We start from the raw sequence: 17,797 nt of genomic DNA on the forward strand, positions 1-17,797 counted from the left end.
TGCAGTATAACTTCTAGTATATGCTGTCACCACCAGTGCAAATCCGTTTTAAGCGGCTAGCGTGAAATGGCGTCGCGCCCTCTGGTGAGCAAAGCTCAAAACACTTTCGCAGCTCTCGGTGCCATCTCGGGCCTAACCGTGTCGAAACAAAGAACCGATCTGCACAATAACGACAAGACAGCGCCGACACTTTGGTCTCGTCTTGAGATGAGACGAAGTGGTAGAAGATTCTACTATTTACTTTGCTGCCAAGTGGAAGTGCAAGTTGCAAGAGCGAATTCAGGTCGAAGTGAGCGGACTAGTTGCTGTCATGTTGTTACGTTCTTATGCTGTCCCGAGCAAAGTCGCCGCATTGAATTCCAGGCGACAAGGTTAATCTTTTGGCTGGTGAAAAACCGGTGGCGCAACATGTGACAGTGATGGATCTCCATCCACGACGGCAGAACTTGTCACCGTCCCTCGAAAATTGAGTGCCTGTGGAGCAACAAATGCTTGTGAAGATATATCATAGGTCTGTCTCACATTTATGATTTTAGGACGTGAAAATTACCCGAAACGTAAATGTTATGAGGCAATCGACTGAATAAACTTTCTTGAACGATTCCTTTCGTAAATAGATGTATTTTCCTTGGAGCATGTGCGCACACGTGGAAGGAATTCGTGCGAAATGATAAGGCATAAAGCAATATGCGATAAAGTGTTGGTAGACGACGCACTGCTCAGCAGCCTATTAATTTTACAGGAGTCGTTTTCTTAGTTCGAAAGTACCAATCGATACCTTTTTTTTTTCGCTATACAGCCTCGAAGCCAGATAGCCAGGCAGATCAAAGAACGTGGGCACGCAAGGAATGCCATCAAATATAAACTTCCCATGAAATGACTTTATTGTCTCATGTGGTCGGAAAGACAGCTCGAGTGGGTGTGACGTAGGTGATGCCAATGTAGGGTGAGGTTAAAAACAATCATGATTTGTTCCGGCTACAATCAGGTCCATTTAGTCCTTTTCAATGTTTCAGGTCTCTGATATCTTTCGAATGTCGTCGGCATTTTGGCTCGGAGTCCATTTCACAGGAAGAAGCGGCGTCTTGAAGGACGGCGCTGGGTGGAGGCTACCTACAGAGTCACCCATGAAATGAGCCTGGACGGCAGGAAGGCCGAGGCAATCCGCAGTCCAAGCAGAATGATGCGGAAAGGTAGCTGCAGCAGCACCACAAAGAAGCGCATGATCACGCGGGGCATATCTGTGGGGGAAAAAAAGCCAAATTAGAGGCATCAGCACCAATACTTGCATGATAAGAACTGTCGCCGGTAGCCAGTAAAATAGCCACTGAGCACAGCGCATCGACGTTGCAGCTGTGGGCACATAGGTTCGTACAAGTACTAGAAGGAACTGTGGAGCTAGTGTCTACGGGAGCCGAAAGTATGGTGGTTCAGCTAGCATTGTAGTGATAGTACATTAATTTGTCATAAAATGGTCTGTCTTTCATTAAAAGGGTGTGCAATTTTCTTCAACTGACCATTTTATATAAAGTACAGTGTTATGAACAATTGAAGGAACATTAAAATTCCATGATGGCAGGTATCGAGGACATTACCTCCAGAACAAAAGCTCGATAAACATACCCTTACACGACGGGCACACGGACAAGCGGAAGCGCTGCAATTAAAAGTGGTTATGGGCACCCGGTGTCTCATTGCCTTTCGCATTCACAAGTGGTGTAGATGAACGCACGTATTAAGGTCAATATACGAAACCAAACGAATGTCTGAAGCTACAAGCACGAAGATCAGACGAATCCTTGAACTAACCACCTTCCAAGATTGCTGAATGATGGCAGCACCAAAGTTTGCGGTAGTATTCATTGTAGGAAACTGGATTTTGTATGCCCCGATAAAACAGCTTGCAGAGAACTGTCAATGCGCTCGTAAATGCTGCAGACCTACATGTGCCATAAGAACGCAAGCTTTCAAAGGCTAGGAATATTTCGCGTAAAGTTTAGGTGGCGAGCCATGTCAGTAGTGCCGGAAGCGTTCAAGGAGTGTTCCAAGGCCGTATAAGCCACGTGGCCACAGTGGGCCGATACGTTGAAACAGAATTCGGGCAATATTGCGCACCAATAAACAAAGAGTAGCATATATGGCCTATAATCAGATGCTGCCAAATGGTTTGAAGATGAATAGCAAAGAGACTGACAGCATGCCCCGGATATTACAATAGTGATGAAAACTTAGTGATAAGCTAATGACCAAAGAGCAAGAACACACTTAATGCTCGGCTGCGATAGGATGCTGGCCGGAGAGCTCATAGAGTGAGCGCAAGCTACCAATATCCCAGCCGAGTATAAATGAAAGAAGCAGATTGGGCGCGGCGATGTGATGCGTGAGGCACGATATGTGCGTTTGTTTCAAGAATATAGGACACAAGCGAACCAATGGCGCAAAGGTGAATGCAAAAACCATATCATCGTTTGCACAGTAACAGCACAAAATCTCTGAAGGAAGGGAACCTAGCTGGCGGAGATGGCACTTCTGCTACGACACTACATGACCATCGCGCTACCCAACTTCACTTCCATGGAAGGCCATAGCGCGCATGCTGCGCAAGTACCACTACTCCCGAGTGACCACAACGACTACAACAGGGCACACCATGTTTCGCAAAGGTCAGGCAATATGACGCTTGCGCAGAAATGTAGATTGCAATGCCTTTTGTCTTTGTGCCTCGAGCTATGCTGCGGCTTTTTCTCGGAGGAAATCGGCACTGTGCCGCCACTTACATCATCCGCACAATGGCATAGTGCTCTCGAACGCCGTGCTTTGAGATACACGGGCACCTCGTACTGATAACGCATGCTTCGATATGGCATGCATTTGAGCATGCGCAGCCACACGGTATGCACTATTATTTCGCACCTTACCAGTTACAGACTTCAACAGCTACGATAACCTGCGATCGCCGGTGATGACGCGGGAGTATCGGTGATAAAAAGCGAAGATAACACGCATCTTAACTTTCAGGGGAGCGCTCTTCAAGACTTTTTCTGCCCCTTTTCCCCCGCCGACCGGGCCGCCTACGCCGGTGTTCGTAACTGTTAAAGCTTCAGTAACCGGCAAGACAAATAAGTTGGGCAGTTTCATGAGCGAAACGGGGCATTTTCAGATGCAGGCTATGTCGAACGAAGCACCATCGCTAGACGACCCTAATGCAGGCGAAATCACATCATTCTAGCGTGTTGTGATAGTCTACTGACGAAGGTGCCATATCAAGGATGATGGTCCCGCGGCTGTGTTCAATGCGTGCACCGAACACAGAAGGTAGAGCACGCGCCAGAACTGTTCATGGGTATCAAATCTTGAGAAAAAAGGAAATTGCAAGAAATTCTAGTACATAAATCGAGCTACGGTGAGAAGTTTTGTTACAACGTTAACTCTCCTGACGGTCGTTCTTGCGGCTCCAAACGTTCTTACTTTGAAGTCTCCAAGTACTTCTAGTTTTTTAAACATTGTTAACGAAATGTCTGCATGTGCGCGTTATCATTTCAAATGGTTGCATTTATGTAGAAGGGTTCTTAAATGCACCAAGCTTGTAAAAGCGCAAAGGCATTTGAAGCTTTCACAAAGGCGTATACAACTCATAGTTCGCATGTAAGTCGAATGGCCACACTTATAGCCTTATAATCACTAGCGTCAGAGTTCTCTTCAGCCATTTTTGTATGAAGCTGTCTTCGGGGAGCTAAGCAGTAAGCCATTGCGCTAAGCGGATCTTTCCTTTCGTGTTTTTCTTACTTTTGAGTCAAGCAAAGCTCTAGCATTAACTTGAAAACATAAGGTTAGGCTGCCTATTTGGCGAGCACTGGTGTCGTTTGCAAGACAGAAATGACGTCGCCGCACGGTTCCGTGGCTTTAGGATGCCAACATGCCCCACTGCTGCTTTAGACAAAGGCTAAGTAGTCGTGCGGATCGCACGCTCCGCCACAATATATTTGGGCACCATCCAAAGCAAACTAACTTCCAAGAGAGAAAACGCAACAAAATAGAATGCAACAAGCGCATTCTTCAATGCCCGGTTCCCTGCGCCGTAGTCATTAAATCTTCAAATAAAGCTGTCGAACCAGCAAGTTTCACTACGCCCGACCACCTCGACACGCTTACGGCGCTGCAGCGCTAGCATAGAAGAAGAAAATTCATAGCAGACAGGAGACGTCATGCGTGGCCCTACCTGCAAAGGCAGAGCTGGCCCTCCGACGTTCAGCCAGGACCACCCGCCGTGCCCTTTTTTTCATGAACTTTGACTTAGCCGAGTAACCCACAAGCGTCATGATGTGGGAAGGGAGCGGTCAGCGGGAAGCAAGTAGCCAAAGTAGCCATGCGCTTCCCCGGCGAGGGGTTCTTATGTACTGAAGTGCAAGCATGCGCAGCGAGCCCATCTCTGGATTGGCTCAGTGAAGGCCCGTGCAATGACTAGTAAACAAAATCCTGCTGGACGGTGCAGCATACCATACGATTGCCCAGACAAGATAAGCAGCAAGCTGGAAAAGTTATGCGGATCCCGCGCACTGCGGCAATCGATGTAAGCGAAGCTTTCTGTGGCCTTCGCTTTGACTGACAATAATTAGCGGTGATGTTGGCTGTGAATATTCGATTTCTTCAACGTTTTTTCAAGTGCGAGAGTGGTGAGTTGATGTTAAAGGCTACCCTGCGCGCACCACTGCTGTTTTCTGCGTAGTACACAGGACGCACGGTTAAACGCGTTTGCTTGAGGCTTTGCTGTGCGCCAGTGCTCATACTCTCTGCAGGGCAAGGATTGTCATTGTCTCACGTGGCACATCACACTGTGGAAGAAATATTAACCCTTAATCAAATTGCGGTGCTCTTTGGGCGAAAATCACAATCGGTATATGAGGCCAGTCATAGTGGCGTACTCGGAAATAATTTGGATATCTTTGTGTTCTTTAACGTGAACCTTAAAGGGACACTAAAGGGGAACAATAAATCAGTTTAGTCTAATGCAGCATTGTTTCAGAACCCTGCAGGCAGTCATTTCAAAAAGATAGTTTGATTATTAGATGATAAAATGAAGTTCCAAGTATCAGTATTTGAATTTCGCGCCGAAACGCCAGCGCCGGTACGTCAGCGTGACGTCAGGGATTCCAAAGTATGTTTTCGCATTTGGGCGGCGTTGGCTGAATAAAGGTTCCCGAAACTTGACATGTTTAATATTTGGTTCCTTTAGAACATAATGTTGTCAATCTGTACCGCTATATATAATTAGTAGGCCCTAGAAGGTGTCATTAAAATCCAAGACGTCACAGCCCCCGGGTGCGGGAACTTAGGTAGGCGTCGCCACCCGTATTTCGTTTTTGTGCTTTTTCTGGCTTACGAAACGTCTTATCGTTGTAAGAGTGGTGTTTTTGGTGTTGTAGAACGGTAATTTACTGATGCAGAAGAAATCATTTTTCACTTTAGTGTCCCTTTAATATAAGTGCACTCGAATTTTTCTATTTCACTCCCGTCAAAGTGTGACAGCCGGGGTCGGTATGGAACACGCGACCTGGAGCAATGCCATAGCCGCACAGCTGCCGCGGCGGGCGCAGATAGTGTTGATTTGACCTGTGACCGCTTCCGTAGTGTTACTTAGACCCTAGGGTGCTTTATAGCGGCTTTCAATCTGAGCGTTATCCGTCAGTTGTCCGCTTGACAGACTTGTGTGGAGTTTTCTCTTTAGGAATGGCAGAAACGCACCACACCGTATACTTCCAGTTTGCCCGCTACAGCTGCCGTGTCTATGGTACTAGCCGTTTCCTTGCCTTCTCACGTCACATTTTTCATCTCGCGCCCTCTTGCCCTGTTTGGAAACTGCGAGTGGAGAGTGGCAAGGCTGTTATTCACTCATTTCACGACTGCGTCTGTTCTATAAACATCTTCTATAAATAAAATAGCAGGCCTTGAGTGTCCCCACCGCGAGAGAATCATTTCTTAGAGCCAAAATTAGGATAATAGATTGTGAGAATGAGCAGAATGTCATTTTTCATTGATCGGAGAACATTCGTTTTTCAGAGGATTTGCTCAGTTCATTTAATACAACGCATTACAAGTTTCTTTGACAACAAATACGCTCCTTTCAGAGAGCAATAAACAGTGCCCTTCCACTCTATGAACAAGGATGACCAGCGAAGCTGTGTATGTGGGCCCCTTATTGCCGAACTGCAGCTGCGCCACGCGTCGGGCCATTATTTCACTATCTTCGGGATCGGCTTACGTGCGGGGAGTGTTTAACGCCTACTTCACTTCCGCCGCGGGTCGGCCCGGTATCGTACTATCTTCGGGGTCGGCCCAGGTATGGGGAGTGCTTAACGCCTGCATCACCTCCGCTGTGGATCGGCCCGGCATTGTGCGATCTTCACAATGATAGTGGGGAAAGTATCCCTTAGCAGCTTCGCTTCAAAAGAAACAGAGAAAAGAAAAAGACAAGCATAAAATTTGCAGCAGGAAATGAAATATTCACTATAGAAATGAATAGAATAAAAAATGTGCACTATAAAATGAGTTTCTCATACATTTATTTAATCATAAACATCCTTATCAAATGAACCCATAATATCAAAACAGAAGAAATACTGTTTATACAATAAAGTGCACACATTCAAATATATACTTTAAGATGCAAAAAATATGTTGAGTGTACTTCACATTGCAAAAAAACGGCTTCTGCTATTATGGTCAAATGCGCAGGGACATATCATAGAGGGCGATACTTTTGTTTTAAATTGTGAATGGACATGTTAACAATTATTGGGATACCTATTGGATCTTTTTACGGAAGTTTGAAATTCGGTAGGTCAGTTTAGTATATGTGGTGGTAATCATTAGATATTCTAGTTTGAAGTGAAGATCGCACATCCGCGAAAGTATAAAAAGTATTGGAACCATTACGAACAAATTTCAAGCTGCAAGATTGAATCAAATGAAAATTTAAGTACTACAGTGGGATCACAGAAAATACAAAATACATGCGATGTTGAACGTTCGAAGCTGTCATCATCCACGTGTTTTGTATGTTGTGACCAAACTGTAAACTTCATCAGAATATTCACTGGATAAGCTGGCAATAAAACAATTCCAGCAGTGGCATGTAACAGAGTGGTTGGATCCTGTTAACTCTTTTCTTACCATGGAAAGTTTAGGACACGGTGTGATTAATGACCTAACAGCTGACTACTGTACAGGCTGGTATTGCGGGTCTCCGTGGTCCAAGTTATATTTCATGATCCCATCTCCTCATGTTCACTACTACCAGTAGCACCCACACAATAACTTGAGGACCTAGCAGTATTGCGATATCCACGTCGTTAACGCAACGGCCCAGCTACCAGAGTTACAACAAGGTTCGCATCTTGTGAGAAAAATAATAGTGAATAGCAACAAGACTGCGATGACAAAACTTGCTGATTTCGTAGCGTACAAATGTCCGTGTCATCTCAGCGGATTGGTCACTCCTACTTGGCTCTACGGTCACAGTCATATGGGAAGGAAAAACACCCAGACTTTGGCCCTGTTGTAGTTGCCGCGACAGTTCGGCACACAGCAGGGGCATATCCTGTGTTGCTGGTAGTTACGCGTGACAAAGCTCCATTTCTAGCACATAAAGCAAACCGACGCGTCGTGCGCAAGTAGCACACATGGAATGTCAAAATCTACAAAGCACTACATGAAACAAAGCACAAGCATGAAGCCTGTCTCCACATTGCTGTTCGGCGTGGCACCACACACACTGGCCCAAACTAGCTCTACACAGGTGAGTCCAAACCAAATCTAATCAAGCGGGGCCTGCCGGACAATATATATATATATATATATATATATATATATATATATATATACATGTACTGATGCAGAGGAAGGAGAAAAGATGCTATTTTCTGCTACCCTCACGGAGCATGGCTCGGCATCAGGGGAAGGGGCAGAGAGGAAGAGTAAATAGAGGTAAGGATGGATAAATAAGAAGGTTGTAGGAATGGGCAGCTGCAGCAACATGAGATGGCAGGATACCGAAAGGAGCAAGTAGCCTGGGGATAGCGAGTCCAGCCACGGCAGCAAACTCGAGAAAGGCCGCGCTACGACTGGGGATAGGCGGGGGAAGAGTAGATCTTCCCCTGCGCTGGCTGGAAGGCCGAGGCAGTGGTATGCAGCCGTCGTCGCCTGCCGTAGTGTAGCGACTTCTGGACAGTACCACAAGATGTGTTCCAGGTTCTCAGGGGAGCAGCGTCTCTTGCAGGCAAGAGAAGAGCTGCGCCCTACGCTGAATTTCCCGCGGGCAGGACATGCCTGTCCTGAAGTGTAGGAGCAGTATTTGCTCTCGCCTGGTGAGTCCTTTGTCAGGGAGTGGGTGGGGTGGCTTGCTGCTGGCTACACGCTCATCCGATTGGGCTGCGGTCAGCAGTTTGATTAGCCGGTGCCATGTGACGTCGGATGCTGCTACCGCAGTAGTTACTCCCACAGGAGCGCGGTGGGCTGCTTTCGCTGCTGCATCCAACCTCTTCATTTACACCTAGCCCTACGTGTGAAGGCAGACCTTGGAGTGAGAATGGGATGCCACTCCTTTGCATTGCAGTGGGCCTAGTCAAGAGTAGAGCGATGGTGACTCCTGGTCGGTCAGGTTAGAGTAGTCCCTGGAGAGCCGGACAGGAGTCTGAGAAGATGGCCATGGGTGGTTGCTCGGCAAGGAAGTCTGCTGCCAAGTGGAGGCCAACTAGCTCGGCCGCTGTGGAGATCCCAGCAAATGGGAGGCGGCACTACAGGGTCATTCCAGCTGCCGGTACTATGCAGGCTGCGGCCGCCGAACCAGTTGTAGGAAGGACGGAAGGACCCACCCGTGAAGATGTGATGTTTACCTACTTCGTGCAGCTTGGACAGCACTGCCTGCTCATACTGATATGGTGGGAAGCTCTTCCGCTTCCCCTCCAACTGGAGATGGACCTTCGGAGGTTGCTGGTGGGGTGGGCTGTGTGGGTGAACTGCTGTGCGGGGCTGGCCTACCAGCTCGTCGTATAGTGGGCAGATGCTGCCCATCAGGAAAAGAGGGACGGCTCCGCAGTTTGCGCACCACGGCATCGCCATCCGAAGTGGGGTGCGGACGGCTATGTGGAGCAGCTCCTGTCGCAGCATAAGCAACAAGGACCAGCCTTTGGCCTCAGTGCCTCCTGACAACTCCGTCGCTCAGAGTGAGGTGACGTCAGAGTCGGAAAGGAGGAAAATGCATAGTCCTTGAAAAATTCTAGAAAGTGCGCTGGTTCTACCCATTCTTTGACTCTTGTCCTTTCCGCTTCTCTACTTTCCATCCACCTCTTCTCTAAACTCGCAAGTTAGTAGAAAGGTGAGCGCTGCAGTTTCTTCAGTGCTTTTGCGCGAGGTCACGGCTAATTGCAGCTGCCAAAAGCCTAATGTAGTGATGCCCCGGGAGATCCAGAAAGCACTGTGCAAATGCGATGCGATGGGAAATCAAAACGAGGTTCCCTCGTCGCCTGTCCTCTGTGTCACGCTCCTTCTATTTCAAAACATGCTATGAACCAACCCCCGATGTGCTGTGCAAGACCGCGGCAACAGCAGTGGAAAGGTCGCAGGAAGAGGCGAAAAAATTAAAACGTTCGGGGGGGGGGGGGGGGGGGCGGTGATTCAACCTCTACTTCATGTCGCTACAAGAAATCTTTTCCTAAGCGCGTTGGCGGCGCGATCGGGGTGTGGGGCTATGAACCATAGGTTTTATTCCGAGGGCCACAGCGTTTTAAATAACGCCGTTTCTGTCTTTCACCCGAGGCGCTGCATCTCAACGAAAGCGTATCAAAATGTTAGCTGACACAAGGAATGAATGCGAGAATGCTGCCCTTAGCACTGGTACAACACGTACCGAGACCATCTATACCTCTTCTAATGACAGTATCACTGGTATGGCCTCTACCACTGGGATTATACAGGTACCAGCTCTATCTTCGAGATGGGCACACATTTTGAAAGCAGCCTATTCCCATTATCGACCAACGGAAAAGGCGAAAAACGCGACTAAGAGGGGGGCAACTTTCCAAGATAGACATTGTCCGTAAACAGATAGCTGTACTGAAGCAGGCGAGAAACACACTTCATAAAAGCACACTAACAACAAGCGCGCTTTACTTGTTCAATGCTTAATCACATAGGCACATATTACACACAGAATAGATCGACAGCAATATACGCACAAAAACCATACCAACACAAGGGAACTATTCACGAGCTCCTTTTTTCTTGCGATTTGACTGTTTTTTAACACGAATGTATTTTGCGCCGGGCTTCATCAAAAATCTATCACGCGAATCCGCGAGATTACAATACTTTGTAATTTTGTGCCCACCTAATGCTTAGCAAAGTAGGCATAGGAAATATCGAAAGATTTGTTTTATTGAAGAAATTGCGCTCTTGGTGACGTATGTTGTTACAATATGATAATTTACGTACAATTTCTTTTGTCACTGAATATTTATGTAGAAAATATGGCCGGCAGCTTCGACATCTATAAAGGTAGTGGAGATTGTAGTGCTTGGAAGTGTCGTGCTGTCTCATTTGCTTTACCGCAGACGGCATTCCTGGCGCGTTTCTGGTGGTATATTTTTTTTTTTTTACGGTGATGGCACAGTGGCGAGAATGTTAGCGCTCCCATCGAGATTTCTCTTGTACGGTCAATGCGAATAAAACTCTAAATTCTGCCCTTTGTCTTCCTCTTTAGCACCTAGTCCTGTAGATGTTATTTATAAACTTTATTCCGTCGTTTTCGTAAGTTTGATCTTACCAAACTCGTTCTTTCAATTAAAACATGTTTTACTCAACTTTGGTTTCCTTTACTGTTTTATTTTGCTTTAAAGTATATAGTTTTTAGCCAATCCTGCTGAATGGGCAACTGCCACTAGCTGAAAGGCTTTACCAAGTGCATGAGAAAACCATGTGTGCTGAGTGAACGAAGAAGTAGAAGAACAAGATGTCTGAAGGAAAGTGTGATACTAGCGAAGAATCCACGACGGAGTCCCTCTGTTCTCGCTCGAGCAGACATTCCAGCAGCAACACTGGCGTCGACATCGTAACCCACGACGTACTGCAGGAGATGGGTGTCCACCATCGAAATCTGGAGCAAACCGTGCTACAGAACGAAGGCGATTTCCAAACGCCAGCCAGGGCCGTCGACAGCACGCCTGTGCAAAATGGTGCGGCACCGGCTGTAGGCACGCCACTTGAGCTGAATCAAGCCGTCTCATTCAGCGAGCATGCAAAGGATAACGAGGGCACGAGAAAGGACAGCGCTGCCTCAAGGCGGGACGAAGAGTCGAGGCCCCGAATGTTCTCGCTGAGCGGTTATCTCCGCCGTCTCCATCTGGGCCGACGTCGGTCTTCTAGCCGCCAAGGTATCTGCGTTTCGCGCATAGACCAAACACGACGGGCCGCTTTCGATGCACAAATAATTTCATCTGGCGCTAAGATTTTTTATTCTGTTTCAATGCTCTGTCAACGTTCGAGTCCTATTAAAGCGAAGCTTTCTATGTTTCACTGATTCGTCCGTGAGCGCCGAAAACGCACTGCAGGAACGCCAACACACACATCTGCGTAGAACACTGCAGTTTACAATCGCAGTAACGCGCCAGCGTCGACTGGCCGGTCGGTCAGTGCCTGATAACGGCGCGAAGCGACGAGCTCGGCAAGAGTAGCGCATGCGCACAAAGTTCACTGGAAGCGCAAGCTGCGTCTGCTAGGCATTGCTACACCCCTGTCGCGATTAACTGAGCTTCCCTGCTTATCGGAGACAGCAAGTGCGCGAGAACACGGGCTCGTCTTAGAATCTGGAAAAAAAATCAGTCCCTTTCTTAAAGAAAGATGGTTCAACGCCATGCTACCCAGACAAACTGTAAATATCTGCATTTCATTACGCGCATCACGCAACGCCTTCCCAGCCGTCACCATGGGTAGGTCGCGGGTGTAGCGCACAGTAGACGAAGAGGCTGCCGCACGCGAACGTAAGCGCAAGCGCGATCGTGCCCGTAAGGCCGATCCCGTGTATCAGCAACGGCATGCGGAAGCCTTGTGGGAGACGCTTGTGCAGTCAAGATGCCTACTGGTCTTGGGATCGTCAGCGCGTACATCAGAGCGAACGCGTCTCTTTATAACCCGTAAACGTTCCTAGCAGAAACGATGAAAGCCTTAAAGTCACATAGTACGCCGATCCTCGTATGCAATGACTTTAAAGCCGTTGTGGCGAAAGAGCATGACAAATGGGTCGAGAGTTTCATGCTAGGTCGCTACTCGTTGAAACTGAAGACGCTACAAAGGCCCACGACACAACACCGTTTATGCACTGAGTCTCACGTTTGAAAGCAGGATGTGTTACGTTATCATGGCAGAGTCTCTGACCGTCTACCGCGGCGATCACAAGGAAATACTGTGCAAGTGTAGAGTCTTCCGTGAATGTATGAGTGTGTGGGTGTAATCAATGGCTACATAATATATAATAGAGACTATGCAACTCAAAGAAATGTGTCTTCATTCACCTTCAACGTTCAAAAACTAGCATCCTAAACAAGCGATCAAATCACATATGCATTGCTACGGGTCGCTCAGTATTATTTAGGTTCTTTGCATGGTCTTGGCTTCGGACTTTGATTCAGTTTGCATTGAGGGAAAACTTCGCGTTCAACCGTCTTTCTTTAAAAAAGGGGCTTTGATTTCTTTTTTTTTGGTCTTCGTGCGAATATTCTGCGCTGATAGCTGCCATCGATTCGCTATCACAAGTCGCCAACACCAACACTTATTCACTCTTTAGCTAAACCTTTCCAGCTTTGTCAAATTATGGGGTTTAACTTTCCGAAGCTGCGCAGCGGGTAGTGAGAGATGCCTCAGTGGTCTACGCTTGCGCCTTGTGCTTTTTGGTGCGTCATACTAAAAGCCATAGGTTTAGCGAATCGACACAGAACAGAAGAGCGACACTCTTGCTCTTCTGTGCCATTGCGCTACGATTGATGCTTGAAAGTAGTGTACCGTAGTGGACGGCTTCGCGATAATTTTTTTGCCATCTGGGATACTTTTAAATGCTCCCAAAGCACAACCCACTGACGTTTTTTTTGCAATTCGCCCTCGTGAAGCTGGGCAACCACGCCCAGAAGTGGAACCCGCAATCTGCTGCTCACCAGCGCAACGCAATAGTCTATCGGCCACGGCGACGGGTTGAGCCGTGTCCGTGAGTTCCGGTGCAGCATTGTTGCTTAAGGAGTCCCTCACCAGGTCTGGGCAACGCAAACGGACAAGCATGGTGCGCAGGTCACACATTGATGATCGTGTCTGCATGCTCGCGAGCGGCTGAACGGCACGAATTTCCCAGCGTTATTCTTTACGCCGACAAACAGAGTGCATTTTACTTACTACAGCAGGCACATTGTAAGCCAGAGGGCGAACCAGAACTTTTATTCGGTAGCTCTTAGAGCCCGTGGAAAAGTACGACGTCTACGATCATGACAGATGCATACAAACTAAAAACTTTCGTTCGGCCTCAGTCTCACAACACTGACAATATGGCATGGAATGATCCACTCAGTGTTAAATTTCGACGTCATTTCTTTTGTTCGCCCTTTTTCGCTTGGGCAAATGCAAAACCGCCGCAAGCAGTAAAAGGCAACGCCGATTCCAAATCTGCTCCGAGAAATCGAGACAGAATGCTCTCTAAAGCCAACACAGACTACTTTGCGCAGTGACGCATGTGCGAAAGCTCCACCCCCTGCAGTTTTCATTTCTTTACCACAGAAAGTTGTCTGGGAGCACATATCAGTTAAGAAATCAAGTAATGCCCTGATCTTTTTTTATCGTTCTCCTCCGCAGGCCATAAAACTGGGAGCCACAAGAGGACAAAGAAGAAAGGAAACTCCCAGGCCTCGCAGTCGTCGTCGAACAATCGAATCCGCTCTGCCCTCGGTTCATCGCTAGGCTCGTTTGGCTTCCTCGTGCTCATTTTGGTGGGCGTTGTCCTGTTGCTCGCTTACGCGATCGTCTTTCTTACTGGCCGGGCAGTTCGGGGACCGGAGGGCATCGTAGCAAGGTCCGCCAACGTGACTCAGACGTCCGGATGACTACGGACGGTGGCTTGCGTGATGGCATTGATAAAGACTGCGCAATAAATTCGAAATATTGGTCCGCTTGGCGCCGCTGAGCAACGCGCTCAAGTTCAGCTTTGTTGTCATTCGGTACAAGCAGGGGACGGTGCTTGGTACAGAAAACACGTCGTATATGAAGTGGAACGCTTAAGTTCGAACAAGAAGAGAGAACTGTGGAAAGGTGGAAGACCTTGGCATTGAAAATTCAATGAACAAAAATAGGAATGAATAATACATTGAATTAATGCGGTCATTTCTTTTATTGTATGGCCCATCAGCCTAAACGGGGAAGACGGTGGGAAAAGAGCACAAAACAATATAAAATAAAGCAGGTTTAGGCCAGTCTGTTATTCAGTGGAAATACATATTGAGCTGAAGTGTACATAAAGATACCATTGAAGAACTAAATGTGTTATGTGCAAGATGTGGAGAAACGTGGAGAAGATGGAAGTCCAGTGCGCTCGAAAAACGTCTAAGCAGGGCTGACATTAGGCTTTTTAGCTACCGACCGGAACGATATTGCGCTACACGCGACAGATACCATGCAGTACAGGAGGAGGAATGTACGCGCCGTTAAATCTTTTATCTTATTACGATGTAAAACGGGTAAAATACCACCGGAAACATACGAGAGACCAGAGGAATAAAGACGATTGGAGTATCTGAATTGCAACTTGCCCTGTAGTCTGCTTCATCTGGTCTCTCGTGTGTTTCCGTTGGTTTATATTTGTTTTACAATGTACCGATAGCCCAGTTCACCGCTTTGCTAGTTTTTATACACTCTCCGTCTTCCAGTGCGATTCGGCCTTTAGTTTAGATTTGCCCGCGGAAATCTCGGAGGTCATGATGTGCCACTTGGATTGTCTTGCTCCTCGACTGAAACAAAAAGCAATCTGAAATTGAAGCAAAATTGAAACAAAAAAAAGAAACAAAAAGAACCTATCTCGCGATCACTCTCGGCACTAATGCGTTAGCAATGAATCAGTAAAGCCACACAAGGTACTGCCACCGTCTAAACAAGCTACGTATCAGGCGTGTACTTAAGCGGGACTCCTCTTTCGCGTTTCTCTAAGCACACTCGGCGCCATCTATCGCCAAGCCCGGTATGGCATCCGAAATGCGTAACGCGCCGGCGCATGCGAACGCTGACAAATGAGTAATGAGACTACTGAGCTCCTCTCTCGCGCTTATATCCGGGTACGCAGCGCCATCTATTGGTGTTGCCGAGAGGTCCACGCATGGCCTCCAAGACCAGCAGCGCGGCACGCCGGTGCCTGCGAACCCTGAGAATTTTTCTGTCACTTGCCACACACTCAGTTGCGCATACACGGAGACCCAAGTTGGCAAAACTTTCAGGGAAGAGCGCTTCATAGGCAATGCATTTGTTGCAAAGCCTGCAATTGCGTCGGGTGCTGTCCTTCAGGAAGCTATGTGACGCGTCACATACGAGGTGGCCCACGTTGATACCGTAGTTAGTTTTGAACTTATATACTTCAGCACAGGAGCCCAATGCGCTATCCATTCTACCACGGACTACCCAGCGCCCCGGGAGTCCCAAATAGATTGATAGATGCAAACAATATATATATATATATATATATATATATATATATATATATATATATATATATATATATATATATATATATATATATATATATATATATATATATATATATATATATATATATATATAGTGTCTATCTATCTATGTTTGTTAAAATACATATATCTAGGTGCATATATAATAGGTAGATAACCACTAGAAAATGCGTAAGTACCCTAAGGGTGCTAACACTTTAAGAAATTATTTAGTATAATTTAGCAAAACGGCGATACGATCATTAGGTATGCCGTACAGGGGGGGACTAGGAAAAATTTTTACCACCTAGAGTTGTTTAACTTGCCCCTAATGCACGGATAACGGGCATACTTGCATTTTAAAGCTAAGGAAATGCGGCCGCTGCCGCGGAGATTTGACACCGGACCTTCGAGTTTAGCAGCGAAACGCCAAAGCAACTGCACCACCACGGTGGATTGCCGTTCTTCAATGAAAATCTTTAATACCGACTATTTATACCGACTAGTTTAATACCGCGTAGTTATGTGCCAGTAGGTCTGTGCCGTTATTGAACCGAAGACATTAGCGATTACATGGTTAACTATTGGTATGTTCCACTCGGTACGTGCCGTTCTACGGTGACAAAAATGACTTTAAGTTTCTCCGCTGCACGTTCATGCCAAACTCCTGCCCGGCATGAACTTTACGGCCGCGTCGCTAAATGCGGCAGTGGTAAGGAGAGCTGGAAAGGATGGAACATGTTTTATTATAATGTGAAGATATCTGCCCAGCTATCGCTTTAGGCTCATCTGGCCTTATTGAAGCACTTGGGTTCGGCGATAGCAGAGGAAAAGTAAACATGTCCGCAATAGAGATTTGAAAGAGATGATTGGAGGTTTGGCGGCAAGGAAGTAGGGAGACCACAAACAATGGAGGCATAGAAAAACAAAGTTACAAATAATGGTTCAGAAAGTTTGATACTGGAAATTCTTCGCGTGTTCTTTTTAAAAAAAGATGGGTACGACATTGTGCAAAGAAAGAACAAGAACTTGGTGGCACAACCTACCGCCCCGTTTTAAATGGGACGCCCATAGCGTCCATCCTACAGAGGCGTCCGTTTCCATGCACCTTTCGGCATTGGTAATAAGGCGTGTCACTACATTATTTCTATAATAATGACATTAAGATCGGCATTCATCGTGACATAGTTTCTTTTGGATTTTCTGCACCATACGCCCCAACGGGCTTACGGGTCCCTAACAAACTCTTCAATGATAGAAGAAATGCTTTTAGTCGAGTGTGCACTGCTTCTCCCCACGCACACTTCTTGTGCATCCTGATTCAGCTATCAACGATTGTGCGTGTAACAGTGCAAATTATGAATGATGGGGGATGCGAGAGGTTAGGGTGCTTTCAGAGGCTGTATATGCCGTGCGTTTGTAGTGTTACAAGAGCCGGTTAGCCGGCCAGTGTGCGGTAACAATTTGTGTTTTCAGTGCGCGATATACTGAGGCAAGAATTTCAGGCCAAAATTACCGCACCGACTGGCAGTTGGCCAGTGTCGTCAGTGCCTTTACAGAGGGAGGGGTAGTATGGGACCGCTGGCATGATGAGCGGCATCGGAGCTAGCTGTGGAAGACGACTACGAACGCACGAGCAGTGGCTGGAGCGCGCTCACACGGTTACGCCCATTGACACCGACGCTCAACCCAGGAACGGGTGCCAACGAATGCGCTCAAGATGAGCTGTTTTGCTAGGGGTCCTTTGTTGGAATCCCGCCATCGGATAATTTCATTTCTGTTTACCAATTAACGCCAATGTCTTTCTTAGCGAATTTACCTGCTCATTTTCATATAAGTATGTTTGAAACCTCTTCACTTGGCCGATTCCTGAGGTTGTGCACAGATACACCAATGTACTTAGAACATTCGCAGCTGCGGGATCTGTCACTGTTCCGCACTAGAAAATCGAAGATAAAAGGCATGCGCTATCGGTGTTTTGTTTCATGACATTTGTTGTGGGTAACCATTCGCAAAATTCGGTGGAATATTTTTTTTTTTTTTTGAAGAATGGACGACCT

General features: G+C 47.0%; 1 long non-coding RNA gene across 1 annotated transcript; it reads right to left on the reverse strand.

Annotated features, from left to right (window-relative positions):
- Positions 1-861: 861 nt before the first annotated feature.
- Positions 862-4,354, reverse strand: LOC140213556 (uncharacterized). Its single transcript, XR_011890424.1, has 2 exons — positions 4,220-4,354; positions 862-1,241 (listed from the first exon to the last, which is right to left on the reverse strand). It is a non-coding gene; the product is annotated as an uncharacterized lncRNA (long non-coding RNA).
- Positions 4,355-17,797: the final 13,443 nt, after the last annotated feature.

The sequence above is a fragment of the Dermacentor andersoni genome, chromosome 10 (genome assembly GCF_023375885.2).
Source record: "Dermacentor andersoni chromosome 10, qqDerAnde1_hic_scaffold, whole genome shotgun sequence".
Lineage (NCBI taxonomy): Eukaryota > Metazoa > Arthropoda > Arachnida > Ixodida > Ixodidae > Dermacentor > Dermacentor andersoni.